General features: G+C 45.8%; 1 pseudogene; it reads right to left on the reverse strand.

Moving 5' to 3' along the window:
- Positions 1 to 211: 211 nt before the first annotated feature.
- Positions 212 to 19,324, reverse strand: part of LOC136519003 (cysteine-rich receptor-like protein kinase 2) — a 33,054-nt pseudogene continuing 13,941 nt past the window's right edge.

Here is a 19,324-nt window from a genome sequence, read left to right on the forward strand (position 1 = left end):
GACTTACACATAGCCACCAAAGTATGTCACCACCACAACCACCACCACCAACAACAACAAAGCCTTTTAATCCCAAGTAGGCTAGGGTAGGCTAGAGTTGAAACCCAACATGAGCCCCTGGTCACGGTTCAGAAAATTAATGTCAAACATGTCCTCAGCTTCTATATTTTGAAAAAAAAATGTTACTAACACACAACGCCATCCACACCTTTTACCTGGCCTGCACCCCAGTCAACGAGAGCTGGTTCAGCGAGAAGGGCGACTCGTAGCTGTCGCTCGTGAAATTTTTGTATTTTAGTCTTTTTTGAAAATATTTTTTACAAAAAGACCTACGCCAAAATGTTTGCTGAAAAATAGACCATTTTTAGACGTCTTAGGACATGATGCCGAGGTATGAGGGTCGGCGTCGACTGATACGACGCCGAGGTCTTGCCACGTCACGGACGACCCCGGTCGACGGCGACACGGTGACGCATGGGGCCCACTACGTCGGCGTCGTGTCAGCCAACGCCACAGGCCTAAACTCGGCGCTGTGGGGAGTCACGCCGAGCTATTGCCACCATCCGACGCGCGGCCCAGCGGCCCAACAACGCTTCGTGGCCCAATAGCTCGGCGTGCAATCAGATGACGCCAAGACGCTAACCTCGGCGCGGCTCAACTCAACGCCGAGGTTCGATCAGAACCCCACCCCACGCATCACGATTCATGAGATCAGAGAAGCATGCATGCAGCTCGATCGGTTTCATTCCACTAGTGATGGACACATGGCATGTTCGTCTGTGGGTGCTGGGAGACAATTTAGAGCGGCAGAGACCGGAGGTAGTGCATGCCCGCTGCCTAGCCTGTTGCGGGATTGCGGCAAGCCGAGGTAACGTCTCGGCGTCATAGGTCATGGCGCCGACCTCTAAATTTAACCTAACACCCTAGTTTTACCGTAGGATTTGGCTAAGTCTTTAAATTTACCATGAGATGGACATGCTGAAATTTGTAGGACAGACATATGCAAAAATGGACTAGAATTTTACCATGACTTGGACATTGACAAATTTAAAATTTTACCATGACTTGGATATTGAGAAATATGGCTAACTCTAGAGTTTTACACTGACTTGATATTTGAGCACTTAAAACAACATAGAAATACTTAGGATAAAAATGATCTAAGGTTCATGTTGATGAACGAGCCTAAAAATGTTTCTAAGTGTTGGATCAGTAGTTAACACCATTTTTCATGATGCAGTTTTGACCACAGTAAAACTATAGTTTCTTTTCTAGATATAAAGTTTGACCTTTAATAGAAGTTGTAGTTTGAGTTGAGTACAACAAACTTTGTTTTTGGACCTAAACCTAAATCAGTTTTTAATATGGCCAAATAGTGACCACAAGTTTGAATACAGTGCTATTTTGTAGCAGTGAATTAACATGTTTGCGATATTTTATCTTCCAAATAGTGACCACGAGTTTGAGTACTCTCTGAGGATATGACAACAAAACAAGTCTCGTCAAGTTTGGATTTAGCCACGGTAAAAAATCAGACCATCTCGTGGTAAATATACATATGTCCATCTCATGATAAAATCACAGATTTAGACAGATTGTAACATATCCATGTCACAATAAAATTCAATATGGCATTGCCATGGTAAAAATTCAAATTACATATCCATGGTAATTCTAGTCTATAAGTCATAGCAAAAATTCAGACTTTAGAGCCATTTTTGCATATGTCTGTCCCACGGTAAAAATCAAATTTGACAATGTCCAAGTCATGGTAAAATTCCAGGCTTAGCAAATTTCAGCATGTCCATCTCATAGTAAATTTAAAGACTTAGCCAAAATTTTATATATCCATCTCACGGTAAAACTAGGGTGTTAGGTTAAATTTAGTGGTCGGCGCCATGACCTATGTCTCCATCACTAGTGGAATGAAACCGATCGAGCTGCATGCATGCTTCTCCGAACCTCGGCGTTGAGTCGGGCCGCGCCGATGTTAGCATCTCGGCGTCATCTGATCGCACGCCGAGCTATTGGGCCACGAAGCGTTGTTGGGCTGCCTGGACCACACGCCAATAGCTCGGCGTGTAGTCCCACCGCGTCGAGGTTGGGCCTGTGGCGTTGGTTGACACGACGCTGACGTAGTGGGCCCCATGCGTCACCGTGTCGCCGTCGACCGGGGTCGTCCGTGACGTGGCAAGACCTCGGCGTCGTGTCAGTCGATGCCGACCCTCATACCTCGGCGTCATGTCCTAAGACGCCTAAAAATTGTCTATTTTGAGCAAACGTTTTGACGTAGGTCTTTTTGTAAAAAATGTTTTCAAAAGGGACCCAAATACAAAAATTTCACCTGTCGCTCTTGGCGTTGGCGTTGGACCCCTTGACGTTGATGAACGGAGGCTGGGTGGGCCGAGGAAGCACCACCGTGTGATCCCTGCAGCTCAACATCTCCACCACCTTCCACATCGGCGGCGACGCCTGGGCGCACAGCAGCCCGACGTGGAACACCCGGAGGGCGCCCTCCTCCGAGCACTGCTCGCGGAGATCCGGGTCCAGCAGCTCCATCAGGGTGCCGGCGTTGCAGTGTCTCCATATCTGAAGAAAGTAACATACCTCTATCAGATATTTTTTTTTCTGAAATGCTACAGTGACAGCAAGAGCCTTTCAAGCAAAAACTCACTTTTTTTTAAATTTCTTTTACCATTGTTGATTCGGTTAAATTTTGTTATGCCTTGTAAAATTCAATCGCCAGATTTATCTGAGCTATTACTTCTTATCAACTAACCGGAGTGCCGTAGCATTGCTTCCATACCAGTGCCATGAGTGAAAGGCCTTCTTCCGACAACGCCACCGAGTTGTGGCTCTTCCTGCCGGTGACGATCTCGAGGACCAGCACGCCGTAGCTGTAGATGTCGGCCTTCTCCGTAAGCTGCCCATGGACGATGTACTCTGGAGCCATGTATCCACTGCGCAAAAAATTTGGTGATACTTTTATGATGATTCAGTCATGCAATTGGTTGCAATCACTCAAAATTTTTTTGATTGCACTCACAAAGTTCCGGCGAGGCCGGTGCTGAGATGGCTCTGGTCGTCCATGAAGTTCCTAGCGAGGCCGAAGTCGGCGATCTTCGGCCTAAACCTCTCGTCCAGCAGGATGTTGCCGGCCTTTATGTCCCGGTGTATGATCCTGACCTCCGAAGCGCTGTGCAGGTAGGAGAGGCCCTCTGCCGTGCCCAGCACGATCTCGATCCTCCGCTCCCAATCCAGCGCGGTCTTCTTGAACTCGTCTGCATTGCATTACATGCATCGAAATGTCAGTCAGAATCCATCCAATGAGCCCAATTGAGTGTAACAAGTAGCATATACAGTACCAAAGAGGTAGTGGTCGTGGCTGGTGTTGCAGAGGTACTCGTAGACGAGGAGGCTCTCGGGGCCCTCCATGCTGCAGCCCAGCAGCTTGACCAGGTTCTTGTGCATCACCTGGCTCCCCAGCTTCCCCTCGTTGAACAACTGCTCCGCCCACTGCTGCCTGTTGAAGAAGAGCCGCTTCACCGCCACCTCCCGCCCGTCTGCCAGCACGCCCTTGTAGACGGAGCCGTAGCCTCCCTGGCCGAGCTTGTTGATCTCGCTGAACTCGTCGGTGGCCGTGCGCAGCTCCTGGTACTTGAAGCTCAGGTGCGACGCGGTGATGGCGCGGATCATCCCACCGGAGCCGTCCTTGTCTGTATCATATATGTCGTAGAGTTTATTCATTATTTCACGCGCGGCGTCAAAGACTCGGAGGGGTTTCAGGTTTGCGTTGTATTGCATACCGTCATGATGGAGATCGTCTCTTGATGTGGACCTCATTCTTGTCCAGATGAATGCTATGCTCATGACGACCGCCAGTGCCGTCAAGACCGAAGCGACCACGATGACAGCATTGCGCCGTGCTGCCATGAAGAAAACCCAAAAGAGCATCTGTGAGAATTTCTTTGGAGGGGAGGCGGCTGGTGTTCTTCTTCTCTACTGATTTTGCAGTTTAGTCCTTTCGATCTTTTGTTTTTGCATGATACTAGCTCGCATCCACGATTTTTGGAGTTGATATCGCTCAAATTCAGACACGACACGCTTGTCTGATCTTCCCCGTGAAACATTTTGGACCAACAAGAACAGACCACAAAGTCTAACCGATGACGTCTATATCAAGTGAAACGGGGAAATTCAAAGGGCGGTATTGTTGGTCCCGAGATCTCTTGGACGGGTGAACCGACTGTTTCCGGCATTCTCACACACTATGGTTAGAGGTAGAAGAAGATATTGAGAATAGCTCACACACAGTACAAGCCCAGCGATGGCCGGAGCTCTGTAGAGCATATGGCAAAACTGAACTCTCTCTTTACTGAGTTGCAGTGGGAAGCTATATATACAACTCTATCCATCTAATCTTAGTACACAGATATGCCAGACTGTCATGCTGTTACAGTGACTGATGTGATAGCATGACTGACTTTGGCGTCTGCTCCTGCTGTGGGTACAGTGCGGCAGGGGAGCCTTTCGACGTCTGTCCCTGTCGCGGCTACAGTGCAGCAGCAGGGGAGCCCTTTTGGCGCCTGCCCCTGCCGCGCGTATAGATGGAGAGCAGCAGATTACTTTACAATTCTTCCTCTAATCCTGCTGCTAACCCTAAAACCTCCAGCATTCTGATAATCTTCTTCAGCTCCGTGAACCGAAGATGGTCGAGCGGCTTGGTGAGGACGTCCGCGAGTTGCCGACCAGTTTTGACGAACTCGATGACGATCTGCCCTCCATTGACACAGTCCCTGAGGAAGTGAAACTTGACGTCGATGTGCTTGCTCCGGTCGTGGAGAACAGGATTCTTCGTGAGGACGATGGCGGACTGGTTGTCTACCATCAGTGCTGGTGGGTGAGCTTCCACACCGGTCAGCTCGCCCAGCAGTCGTTCGCGGTTACCGCCATGCGCGTAGTTTGATCGTCCGAATTTTTTGTTTTTAGCCCTTTCTTTGAATTTTTTTCACAAATATGCTCCTAAAGGTATGCTTTCAAAATATGGACCCTTAGCTCGGTGCCATTGTTGGTGGCGCCGAGCTTACATATCTCAGTGCCATAGATTTTGATGTCTAGATCTTGAGCTCGGTGCAGACGTGGCGGTGACTTGGCAGGCACCATAATGCCGTAGATCTTGGCCCCGAGCTTGGCGCTGTAGATCTTGGCCCCGAGCTTGGCGTCGTGGTTATTGGCGCCAAGCTTGGCGCTGTGGTTATTAGCGCCGAAAACGACGCCAAGATCTATGACGCCGAGATGGTGTTTTAACCCGGCGTCCAACCTTATTGTCCGAGCCTTCTTCCTCTTCTTTCTCCTCCCTCTCGGGTTTTTCTCTCCCCACTTCGTCCTACCTCACGAATTGACATATTGGACCTTGAAAACTTTAATTTGATTCATAGATCTTCGAGAGCAAGGTATTCTCGCTCTCTTCTAGTTTTTTTTCAAATCGATTCGGTATATATTAGTCGGATTTTTTCAACTTAAGAATCGTCATTACTTAGGGTTCTTTGCAATTTTAATATTTATAACCGTAGAATGCCAAGGCGTGAAAAAGCTACCAAACCAAGGTAATCTCAGCGCACGTTGTTATGATATGGGTTTATTGTTGTGGATCAAATGGGAAACCCTAGGTGTAGGGTTTAATGTTAATTGCTTTCGGTTCTTAGAACGAAAATGGCTAAATTGTAGTTATGGCTGGATAATCAGAAATGCCTTCGACCCATTGCCTCTGCCTAGTGGTGTTTCAGTGCCCATGTTCTTTTGCGGCGATTCTTGCAAGGTAGCCAAGTCCGATGAAGAGGACTTGTATAGGCAGAGGTATTGGATGTGTTCCAATTTTGTGTTTGAGCCTACACTTCGTCAGTGCCGCATTAACAAAATGGTAAGGAATTGATGTTTGTGTCATATGACATCTTGCATGATTTTTTGTTTTGTAACAATTGCATTTTGAAAGTGCATCTAGACCTATAGTGAATTTTGGATGATTGAATGACAACACGATTAAAGGTCTAACATGTTTGCTAAGTGTGAAACAGAAAATTGAAAGTCTCACATACACTTGAGTTCAAATATAAAGCCAAAATGATGTGTTGTTGTATAAACAATCTAATTCAAGCATAAGACAACAATTCAAATGGAATTCATGTAAAGGCTTATTTATTGTGGGATTTCAATGATTGATGAAGATGGTGTTCTATGGAATTCATTGTATGATTCAACACAAGATGTGACTTGATGGTTTAAGATGGTGAAAATAGCAAGAAAAGGCTTCGAGGTACTAAGCAAGGATGGCGGCTGAAGAACCTAGCTAGGGTGAAGAAGAAAGTACTTGCATTTAGTTGAGATACTAATCAAGCTCTGAAGGTCATATTGAAGTGGAGGATCAAATCTATATTAGACAAGTTGATGGAAGTGACTTGATGTATTTGGAGTTATTCATATTGGATGAATAGAATCAAGTCACATGCTCAAGATGGCTATGCTCAAGTAAAAAGATCAATATCGATATATTGGACCCTCACTTGATGAAGATTGAAAAAGACGACATCAATTCAAAAGAAATCAACTCAAGCGGTATAATCTTATTTTTCCTTTTAATATTGAGTTTATAGGAACGTTGTACTATTAAGAGGGATGCATCATGTTGATAGATGATTATTCATAAGTGCTCAAGCCAACATATGTGAGGTTTGAGTGAGAGAGACAAGAGATTCTAACTCTCTGCACAGTACCCGTGCATACCGGATGTGTCCGGTATTTGGGGTGTGCACTTTCTGTCTTTGTAGTTTTGGAAGAGTTGTGTGTTGGAAGTCCTAACATGTGTCGGGAGTTCCAGGGGTCGGAAGTCTCAGAAAGCATCGGGAGTCCCAACACCTTACTGACTTGAGAGTTCACTGTCCGAATCATACCGGACATGTCTGGTATGGCCGACTAGGGCCCAACAGCTAGTTTTCAAATGAGCTGAGGGTCGGGAGTTCCAACTTGAGTTGGTCGGGAGTTTCGGTAGTTGGAAGTCTCAGAAAGTGTCGGGAGTTCTGACACCTCGCATACTTTAACTCAGTGACCATTGGCGCAATGCAAGTCATACCGGACATGTCCGATATGCATACCAGACGTGTCCGGTATGGCAACGGCTAGAAAACAACTAGTTTTTTTAGGGAGGCTATAAATACCCCCAAGCCTCCACCATTGGAGGTTGCTGATTCTGCTGATCCTCTAGCATGTTTTTGAGCCTTGCAAACACTCTCCAACCCTCTCTTAGTGAGTGATTCATCCAAATTGCCAAATACTTTTGTGGGTTGAGAGAGAATTCGAAAAAGAGAGCAAGCCACCACTTGAGCGCTTGTGCATATTGTCAATCTCATGATTTGCATTTGTTACTCTTGGACTCTTCTGTTCTAGACGGTTAGGCATCGCCAAAGAGCACCCAAGAGATTGTGGTGTGCCTCAGAAAGTTTGTAACGGTCGATTCCACCACTGCAAGGGAAGGAATCAACTTGTGGAAGGAGGAAAAGGAGTTGGAAAAGACTCCCTCTAGGGCTAACCTTCGCTGGGTTGCCCGTAGCCTCCTCAACGGATAGTAGGACCCAACTGAGTCTGAACTTCGGTAAAACAAATATCGTGTCTCAATTCACATTTCTTTTGATATGTGTGTTGCTCTAGCTCTTCTGTAAGTTATCTGTATATCATATCATTTCTAGTAGGTACCTGCAGCTTGGATTGAAGATTGAAATCGAAAGGAGCAAGTTTGGGTCCGTTCCACTGAATATGTGTATACTGGACACGTCCGGTATTGGTGCCTATGCAAAACTTAATTGTATTTTGATTTAACTCTTTGGTTGTAGGTGTCTAGCTCCCTAGATTTATTTAGTATCTTTTACATACCCTGTGGCTAACTTGTGAGGGGTGGTATTACTCTTATTTAGAGTTTCCATTTTGGAAACTTCCATTACTAATCGCTTCCGCATTTAAAGGTGTTAATTATCATAAATGCCTATTCACCCCCTCTAGGTGGCATCCTAGGTCCTTTCAAGTGGTATCAGAGCTAGAACTCACCTAAAGCTTCACCGCCGTGAGAAAAGGATGTCGACGCCTATCGAGTTGGAGCCGGTGCTTCTCCAAAATTATGGTTCAAACTTTCTACCTTGGTCAATTAATGTACTCAATGCTTTTAGGGATATTAGTCTTGTTGTTGAGCATATTATGGATGCAAGCATGCCTCTTCCTATAGTTGATTGGAGCAACTACAAAAATTTGTCAAAATAGGAAGAGATATGCGTGCAACTCAATGCTCAAGCTATTAATATCATTTTGAGTACATTGAGTGCAGAGGTTTAAGATGAGGCAATCTTTAATGGACAACCACCTCTAAAGAGTGCTCATCTCATTTGGACTAGACTTGTTGAATTATATGGAAAATCTAAATGTGATGATGCTATTGAGTGCAATTCAATGGAAAGTATGTTCATTATGTCTTCATGCAGCGAAGAAGCCTCACAAGACCTCAAGAGCGCCGAGCTAGAGCAAGAAGTGCAAGCAGTGCATGACCTGCTATCTGCCTACACATACCAGACGTGTTCGGTATTCCTACCGAACGTGTCCAGTATGGCCGAGGCAGCAGAGCAGCAAGCAGCTGTTTGCAAGGATGCAAGACTGGTGGTGACCAAGTGATGAGTCAACCTTAGTATCTCATGATTCTCATCACTTGTGTCTCAGGGCCAAGAAAAGCAAGAAGACTAACAAGAAAGAACAAGCCAAGGGGATAGCACAAATAGATGATCAAGTGGAGAATGATATTGAAATTGAAGATAGTTACACTCTTAATCATCTAAGTAGCAAAGATAAGCTCATCCTCATGAAGCTAGTTGAGAAGAATGATGAGCTAGAGGAAGAGAATGAGAAGCAAGAGCAATCACTTCAATGACAAGAAATGTTTCTCATCTCCAAGTTAGAAGAACTAAAGGAAATCAATTAGAGGTATGAAAAATTGTCAATTGAGCATACTTTAGTTACTAACTCCTTTTCTAGTGTTTCACAACTAGAGAAGGACAACTTTGAGCTCAAGGCAAGGCTAGATGAACTATCAAGCAAGTATAATGTGCTACAAGCAAACTATGTTCATCTAAAGTGCTCTCATGAGGAAGTAGTAGAATCAAGCATCATGCTTGAGGTGGCTCATGAGGTTGTGATCACATCGGTAAAATTTTCTCAACCTCTCACACATTCACTCACTAGTACACTATCTCAATTAAATATTTCTTGTACTAATGAGTGTGCTCCTCAAGCAAGCCAATCTTTGATTGAGCTAAATCTCATAGAAAACATAGATGTCGCACCCAATTTTGCAAAGCAAAACTAAGTACTCATATATGTGCGCCCAGGATACCCAATTTTCGCCTGGAGGGGAACGCGGCGTCCGGGGAGGCTCCGAGGCTGGTCGTCGACGGCGGCCGCGAGCTAGAGAGAGAAAAGGTGCGCGGGTGAGGGTGTAGCCGGGCAAAACAACGCCAAAACGCGAAATGGGGAGTACCTACAGGTGCGGGAAGATCCGGCGGTGCTTCGGGTGGCCTTGGCGTCGGCGTTCATGCTCGGAAGTGGGGGGTTCTCACCGGCGGCGGTAGCTCTCGGTAGCGGGCAAAGATGGAGAAGGGCTGAGGGGAGGCTCGGCCTTTATAGGCGGGCGACTGCGGCAAGAAAGGAAGGGAAGCAGGGAGGGGCTCGGCACCTTCCAAACAGTGCCGGTGGCTTTCCATCGGTGACGTGCCATGGCCGGGCAATAGAAGGAAGGGGGCGCCGGGGATGGAAGGTGGACGATGCGGCTGACGAGTGGGTCTAGACGCGCAGCAAGAGAGAGAAGGCAATGCGCTCACGGGTGAAGCCAAGGCGGGCCGCGGCTAAGCTGGCTGCGCTGGTGGGCTGGCAAACTGGGCCACGCGGGGTGCGGGCCAGCGCGCCGATGCGGGTCGCATGCGGTGCAGGCCGGTGTGCCGATGCGGGCTGCGGGCGGTGTGGGCCGGTGTGACAGGCCGCCGAGACAGGCCAGCGGGGGGGGGAAATGAAAGAGAAAAGGGCTGGGCTGATTCAGTTGGGCTGAAAAGGGAAGGAGATGAATTTTTTTCAAAATCAAATCCTTTTCCAAATCTATTTCTCCATTTTAAATTTTAAGCCAATTTCAAATGGAATTTGAATTTAACTTCAAACCAACTAGCCCTACACTCAACCAAACACAATATGCTTTGGCATGAATGCAACAAACATGTTTCTAAACCTTATAGTTTATTTTATTTAACCAACATTTATTATTTGGCCTAAGTAAAAAAAATACTTAGAAAATGTAATAAAGGCTAAGAATTAATTGCTAATTTGTAGTAAAAATTTTGGGTGTTACAAACCTACCCCCCTTAGGATGAATCTCGTCCTCGAGATTCGGATGGTTCAAAGAGATTGGGATAGTCAGTTCTCAGATCTCCCTCTCTTTCCCACGTTGCCTCATCCACTGAGTGTCTGTTCCACTGAACCTTGCACATTCTTATTATTTTGCTCCTTGTGATTCTCTCCGCTGTTTCTAGGATTCTTACTAGATATTCTTTGTATGATAGATCCCCTCAGATATCCAGTTCTTCCAAGAGTAGTTGTTCCTCAGGTACTCTCAAACATTTCTTAAGTTGTGACACATGGAAAACATCATGAACACCTAAGAGCTGCTCCGGTAACTCTAACTGGTAAGCAACTTCTCCTCTCCTATTGATGACCTTGAATGGTCCCACATACCTGGGTGACAACTTTCCCTTAGTATGGAATCTCTTTACTCCTTTCATAGGTGAAACTTTGAGATAGACAAAATCACCAATTTCAAATGCCAAATCTCTTCTCCTTGTGTCTGCATAGCTTTTCTGTCGGGACTGTGCAACCTTTAGGTTTTGCCTTATTGTTTGCACTTGTTTTTCTGCCAGTTGCAAAACATCTGGTCCAAAGACTTGGCTTTCCCCCATTTGATTCCAAAACAATGGTGTTCTGCACTTCCTGCCATACAATGCCTCAAACGGTGCCATTTTAAGACTCTTTTGGTAGCTATTATTGTAGGAGAATTCGGCATAAGGTAAACTCTTATCCCAACTTGTCCCATACTGCAGAGCACAAGCTCTTAGCATATCCTCTAAGATCTGATTTGTCCTTTCAGTCTATCCATCTGTTTGAGGATGGTAAGCTAAGCTGAAGTTCAACTTCGTATCCATTGATTCATGCAATTTCTGCCAAAAATGTGATGTGAACTGTGTACACATATCCGAAACAATCTTCTTTGGTACACCATGTAAACATACAATCCTTTCCATATATAACTCTGTTAACTTTGCACTCGAATAAGTTACCTTGACCAGAATGAAATGGGCCACTTTTGTCAATCGGTCAACAATCACCTAGATAGAGTCAAATCCTCTCTGTGTATGGGGTAATCTAACTATAAAGTCCATTCCAACTTCTTCCCATTTCCACTCGGGTATCTTCATAGGTTGTAGTAAACCTGCTGGCCTCTGATGTTCTGCTTTCACTCTTTGGCATGTGTCACATATAGCCATATGTTCTGCTACGTCTCTCTTTAGTCCATACCACCAATACCTCTCTTTAAGATCAAGATACATTTTAGTACTTCCTGGGTGTATGGAATAGGTTGAGTCATGAGCTTTCCTCAAGATAGACTCCCTAATAGATTTTACTTCTAGCACACAAATCCTTTTACCGCACCATACTGTCCCTTGATCATCCATATGGAATCCTGGGGCTTTACCAATCACTATACGCTCTGCAATATCCTTGATCCTCTCATCACCCAACTGTCCTTTATGAATCTCTTGTTCCAGAGTGGATTCTACCTCTAACTCCATGGCGTTGGCCACAATACCCAAATTCAAGTATTTGAACTCCTCACACAACTCTTCATGTAGTTGAATTGTATAGGCCATGTTCACATAACTCCTTCTACTCAAGACATCTGCTACAACATTAGCCTTTCTCGGGTGATAGTGGATATCCAAATCATAATCCTTGATTAACTCGAGCCATCTACGCTGCCTCAGATTCAGATCTAACTGCGTGAATATATACTTTAGACTCTTATGGTCTGTGTAAATCTCGCACTTATGACCAATCAAGTAGTGCCTCCAAATCTTAAGAGCATGCACCACAGCTGCCAATTCCAGATCATGAGTCGGATAATTTAGCTCATGTTTTCTCAGCTGTCTAGATGCGTAGGCAACAACTCTGCCTTCTTGTATAAGAACACCTCCTAGACCTTGCCGTGAGGCATCACAATAGATAGAGAAACTTTTGGTGAGATTAGGTAAGATGAGCACTGGAGCAGAAGTCAGTCTCTTCTTCAACTCCTCAAAACTGTCCTAGCATTGTTTAGTCCATACAAATTTGGCATTCTTCTCCAACAACGCAGTCATGGGCTTGGCTAACTTAGAGAATCCCTCGATGAATCTCCTATAATACCCAGCCATACCTAGAAAGCTCCAAATCTCACTAACATCTTTAGGTGGCTTCCAACTCAACACATCTCTAACCTTCTTGGGATCTACTGCTACTCCTCCATTAGAGATTATGTGACCAAGGAAAGATACTTCTTTTAACCAGAACTCACATTTGCTGAACTTGGCATAAAGTTGATGTTCTCTAAGCTTTTGCAACACCAATCTCAAATGTCCTTCATGTTCTTCTTCATTCTTAGAATACACTAGTATGTCATCAATGAACACGACGACAAACTTATCAAGGTACTCCATGAATACTTTGTTCATCAAATACATGAAGTATGCAGGTGCATTAGTCAGACCAAAAGACATGACTGTGAACTCATACAGTCCATAGCGGGTCACAAAGGTGGTCTTGGGGATGTCAATACGCCTTATCCTCAACTGATGGTATCCAGATCGAAGATCAATCTTGGAAAACACACAAGCCTCTTTCAATTGGTCAAATAGGTCATCAATTCTAGGCAATGGGTACTTGTTCTTAATTATGACCTCATTAAGTGACCTGTAGTCTATGCACATCCTTTGTGTACCATCCTTCTTTTCTACAAATAGTACTGGTGCACCCCATGGTGATGAACTAGGTTGAACATAACCCTTACCTAACAATTCCCTTAGTTGTTTCTTAAGTTCTGCTAATTCATTCACTCCCATTCTATAGGGTCTCTTAGCTATGGGTGCAGTTCCAGGTAAAAATTCAATTATAAACTCGATGTCTCGGTCAGGTGGCATACCTGGTAATTCCTCAGGAAAGACATCCGGGTACTCATTTGCTATCCTTATATCTTCTAAGGTTGTGCCCTCCAACTGATTAACCCGACAGATTTCTGTAGCAGACTGAGTTGCCACAAACACCACTTCTTCTCTAGTTGAAGTGATAAGATTCACCGAGCTATTATCACAATTAATAACTGCTTTCTGCAACCTTAGCCAATCCATACCCAAGATGACATTGATACCGGTGGAATTTATGACTACAAGATTTGCTTGAAATTCTACCCCCCTTATGCTGAGACTAGCAGCTAAGCATATCCATTCTGCTTTCATTATCCCACCAGGTGAGCTTACTAACATGTGTTTCTTCATAACACTTACTGGAATACCATGCTTCTTTATGAATGTATATGTTATGAAGGAATGCGAAGCACCAGAATCAAAAAGTATTGTAGCTGAGTTTGAGTTGACCGAAAACATACCGATCACCACATCCGGTGCCTCCTGAGCTGTTTCAGCAGTAACATGGTTCACCTTTCCCCAAACGTAGTTCTGCTGTGTGTTAGTCTTCTTGGGGCATCTATTAGAGTAATGTCCCGGCTCTCCACAATTGAAGCACTTGTTGTCATTAACTGCATTTGGCGCTTTTGGTGCGCCATTCCTCTGCGGAGCATTGGGGGCATTATTCCTCACTAGTACATTGTTGGGTTGCTGCTGGCGCTGAGCTGGTGCCTTATACTGCTGTTGCTGCTGCTGTGCACGCTGCTACTACTGGTTGTGGTTGAGACCTGTCTGACCTTGATAGCGCTGCTGAGATTGAGTTTGTTGAGGGTTGGTACGGAAGAGAGAGTTGCTCCCAGATTGCTGTCCTTGAAATTTTCTCTTCTTGTCCTCCATCTGGCGGCGCTTGTTCTCAATCACTAAAGCTTTGTCCACCAGCTGCTGGAAGTTAGCAAAGGTATGGGACAACAGCTGGTACTGGAGACCATCATTCAAGCCCTCCATAAACAGCTCCTGCCTCTTTCCATCCTCGTCTACCTCAGTAGGTGCATACCGTGACAATTGTATAAACTTGTCACGATATTCAGCAACAGTCATGCCCCCCTGCTTGAGAGCTAAGAACTCCTTCTTCTTCAGCTTCATCAGTCCTGCAGGCACGTGATGAGTGCGAAAAGCACTGCGGAACTCAGCCTAAGTGATGGGATTAACTTCGGTGCGGCCGAAGCGGAATGAGTCCCACCAATCCTGTGCAGCTCCCTGCAACTGTCCAGAAGCATATAAAACTTTCTCCCTATCATCACATTGGGCAATCTCCAGTTGCCTCTCAATGGCACGTAGCCAATCATTAGCTTGGAGTGGATCGGCAGAGTGCTTGAATACAGGTGGGTGCCCTTTCAGAAACTCTCCCCTCTTATCCCTGATATGAGGGGTGCATTTCCATTCCCTTGCCCTATGTTCTGCATGTTCTGGGCCATCTGCTGAAGCAACTGGGTCTGCATCATCATCAGCTGCTCCATGGAGACTAGGGGTGGTGGTGGTGGTTCCTCGCCTCCCTGGTGGTTCCTCCTGGTGTTCACCATCTGTAGAGGCATCATATAAGTCTTACATGTCCAAGCATATAACTCTTACAAGATACTGGTGTAACAAGAGTAGGTGTAGACAAGAGATATATGTAGGGTATGCAAGAAGATATTTGTTCTGAATTTTTCCAGCGAGTTGGATAACAGCAGTGCTGTAAAACGAGCATATCTCAGTCTCTGTTTATCATATGATTGCTTAGCATACCTTTCTGGAAAGCTTATGAAATTCTCTACAACTTTCGTTTAGAACACTTTTTTAGATTCCAACGTTTACTTAGTCAATTTCAGACGATAAGAAGTACTGTTCCGGAATCCTGACAGCACAGAAACCTCGACTTACAACAGTTGTATCTCACAATTTATAATAGCTATTGAGGTGATTCCAGAGCCAGAAGAAAGATGTTGAAGTCTACTTATCTCCAAAAAAATTTCATGACCTTTGAGTATCTAGATTACGAGATATGAACCGATAAAGACAGACTGTTCCAAAAGATACAGAATAGACAGCATGATAAAACGAAACCCAACTATTTATTCATAATATCCCTAAACCTTAACCTTAACTAAATGACCGTGGACATGCCCACAAGTCATCACAATCATATCAAAGATCCAAATCAAACATTAATCATAATGATAAACATCCAACCATGCAACTAACACTTGTCCAACCATTAAAAAGAAAGAAACTAAATACTCTCTCGCGTAGCTACGCGTGCTTATTACATATTTTTATGACTCTCCTATGGGTACGGGTCGATGGTGGTGCTGGTGCTGGGGTCTCCAAACTTTCCTCTGGTCCTCGGGGATGACTGAGCGGGTACTCCTGAATCTTCCACATCTGGACCTCCTAGCTGCTGCTTCAGTGTAGCGTTCTCACGAGCCAGCTGCATGTAGGCCCTTCCCATGACATCGAGCTCATCCAGGGCCTGATCCAAGTCAGTGTGGGTTTCAGCCAAGCACAACAGGGTAGGCCTCAGTCTCAGGTTTGCCTCTCCAAGTGGGGTAGCGATGTTGCACGTAGACTGTCCGCTCCGACGGCGGGGAAGATAGCGGTCATCCTCCCAGGCGATGTCGTCGAAGTGACGGTCACGGTTGACCATCAATGCCTGTCGAGCTGCATCCCTGATGACGGCCGCACGTGTGAGCCGTGCAGTGGTGGCGCGGTGGATGTAGCGCACCCGAGTCCCCTCTCGGATGTACACTTCTGTCTCCCAGAAGCCGGTGTAGTCGGGGTGGGTCCAATGCTCCGTCCTGTACTGAACAGTGCCTCTAGGGTGGTAGCGATGCATAAGTGCGAGAAGCCTAGGGTGGTAGTAGCCATCACCCTCCAAGTCATAGTGGATCTCCGCAGTCCATCCCTGAGCTAACGGTGCATTATGATCATCATCATTGTCATCATCCCCATCGTCTCCACCGTCTCCATCGTCTCCACCATCTCCACCATCTCCACCATTACCATCATCACCTCCATCAGCATCAGAATCATTAGAACCATCTCCATCATCGAGGTCACCTGCTCCCTCCTGGCCACCTTGTTCCTATACTTCCTCGGGATCTTCCTTAGACTCCTCTATCTCAATGGGTCCCTCGAACATGGGTCCCTCCTCTGTTTCTTCATCCATCGGATCCTCCAACAAGTCCTCTAGAGGTTCCCCCATGGGTACCTCCACAGGCGGTTCCTCCTCTTGGTTCCTTAGAGCCTCCACAAGGTGTGTCGGGACACGCTTGCCCAAAGTGAACCTGGTCCTCCTAGTGGGCATCAGAATGGTCCTCTTGCGTGGGGTTTTCTTGGTACGGGCCATCTACAAGAATGAAAAGGTTGAGTATTAGAACAAAATAATTTTGGCAACAGATAAAGAACAGGATATAAGCAAAAATTTTATAGCAAAGTAAAAGTAGTAAAATAAAGATAATGAAATCCTAAAAACGTCTATTTCTATCTAGGTTGTTCGTCCTACAGTCAGTTATAGCTCTGATACCAATTTGTTGCACCCAATTTTGCAAAGCAAAACCAAGTACTCATATATGTGCGCCCAGGATGTCCAATCACACACATATATCACAAATTACAGTAGTATCAAAGTAAAGTACTTATTACATCGCATATCTCATCATAAGTTAAATACAAAGTTTGCTCGAAGGCAATATTATTACAAACACAGCGGAAAAAACTAGCCCAACTGCCACAGGGACTCCAACTGGTGAACGTCTTCCTAGTAGTCTTGGACATCCTCTGGAAACTCTTCATATCCATTATCTGTTACCCATCCAGGATTTTCATTGGATGTAAAGCAAGTGTAAGCTCACCATGCTTAGCAAGTATAACAAAGGGATCTATGAGGCTCAAAACAGGCTTGACACTGTTTGACTGCGGTTCGCAATTTTAGTTGATCAATTTTTAGCAACCTGAATTACTACTTTAATGAACAGTCCCAATTCCCAAGTGGTATTAAAGTATCATCCAGCTTTGTCTCAATTCCCAACCATCCATCATCCACAGTAACCACTAATCTCGAAGGATCCAGACCGCTCGTATCCGTGAGCACGGCTGTTATAACAGGTTAATTATTTCTGTAGAAATTGTACATCTTTACCCACCGAGCCGTGATTCCCAATGCCGGGGTTCGTGAGACCCACTACACCTCTTCCCAGGAAGTGTGGCAGAGTTTCACTATGAAACCCTTAGCTAGTTGCACTAACAAATCGTAGCTACAAAGGAATGGCACACGTGGGCATCGCAGCACAGTGCACACCCTAACAGAAAAAGGAAAGATACCCTCTTACCCCTTACTGGAGCTACAGACAAGCTAGTACAAACTAGATAATAGGTTAAAGTCAGAGCCATTTGACACTCGGGGTTGTACGGTCCCTCCTGGGTTGCCGCTTTAGGATAAAGTCCTTATAGAGAGGCACTAGAGTACTCAACCCCGTACTCCAGCCCCTATCTATTGCTAAAAAGTTCCATTTTATCACATTGCATATAGTCTTTAAATATGTTTAACAATTACTTCATGTTAAGCGCTGCAACATCTATCCAAAATGCCTACCCAATAAACCCAAGTATCAAGGATATGTGATACAATGAATCATCTAGGTAAAGTCCTTAAAGGCAATTCAAATTAAACTCATGCATAAATGTAAGTGGTAGTAGTTCATAGGTAACAAGGGGCCTTTGGTACACTTGCCTTCCTCAAAGTCGTCCTAGGAATACTGCTGATCCTGCTGGGGGTCCTCAGTCACCTTGAATGGCTCACCCTCTAACCGTGATCCAATCATCAATCAAGCATCATTCCAATCATTACATGCATACAAGATAGAACTCTATTAGAACAGTACACCAAACAGTGAAAACATATGTTGAAAAGCTTACAGATCTGTTCTACGCATTTCTACGAACACATGAGCAAAAAAATCACTCAAATCGGACTTAAAACGTGAAAGTTATGCATGAAATAAGATGTAATGGCAATTCTGTAAATAAACTAACCTATTTTCGAATTAAAATAATTAAAAATCTGAATTTAAATGAAATCTGGACTGGGCTTACTATTTCTGGAAACTTCAGGGACTTGAATGAATAAAAACAGGACTAAATAAAAATTAGTTTGAACTGGACTGGACCGCGGGTTGATTACTGGAAAAAACGGGGGCTTTTCTGCAAAACGCGCTTGGTTGACTGGGGTTTGACCCGATGGCTGACCAGGCTGCTGACTCATCGACACGTGGCGGCTGTTCATTGGGCGCGGTGCACCACACGGGCGTGGGCGCGCTGACGCGGCACGGTGCGCCGGGTCCACGGGTCTATAGTGGACCGACCACTTAAACCCAACCGGTACCTAATCCTAGCCATCCACGCTAGATCCAACGGCGCAGGGCGAAATCCGGGCGGTGGCTCGCCGGGGAAGAAAGAGAGGCCGGCGGCGCCATGGCCGGTGCGTCGGGACCTTGAGCTACGGCTTCCTAGGGCGCCAAAGCGAGATCTGAGGGCACAGGAAGGTGGAGGGGCTCACCGTGAGTCGCCTGGAGGGGAACGCGGCGTCCGGGGAGGCTCCGAGGCTGGTCGTCGACGGCGGCCGCGAGCTGGAGAGAGAAAAGGTGCGCAGGTGAGGGTGTAGCCAGGCAAAACAATGCCAAAACGCGAAATGGGGAGTACCTATAGGCGCGGGAAGATCCGGCGGTGCTTCGGGTGGCCTTGGCGTCGGCGTTCGTGCTCGGAAGTGGGGGGGGGTTCTCACCGGTGGCGGTAGCTCTCGGTAGCGGGCAAAGATGGAGAAGGGCTGAGGGGAGGCTCGGCCTTTATAGGCGGGCGGCTGCGGCAAGAAAGGAAGGGAAGCAGGGAGGGGCTCGGCACCTTCCAAATAGCGCTGGTGGCTTTCCATCGGTGACGTGCCATGGCCGGGCAATAGAAGGAAGGGGGCGCCGGGGATGGAAGGTGGACGACGTGGCTGACGAGTGGGT

The sequence above is a fragment of the Miscanthus floridulus genome, chromosome 17 (genome assembly GCF_019320115.1).
Source record: "Miscanthus floridulus cultivar M001 chromosome 17, ASM1932011v1, whole genome shotgun sequence".
Lineage (NCBI taxonomy): Eukaryota > Viridiplantae > Streptophyta > Magnoliopsida > Poales > Poaceae > Miscanthus > Miscanthus floridulus.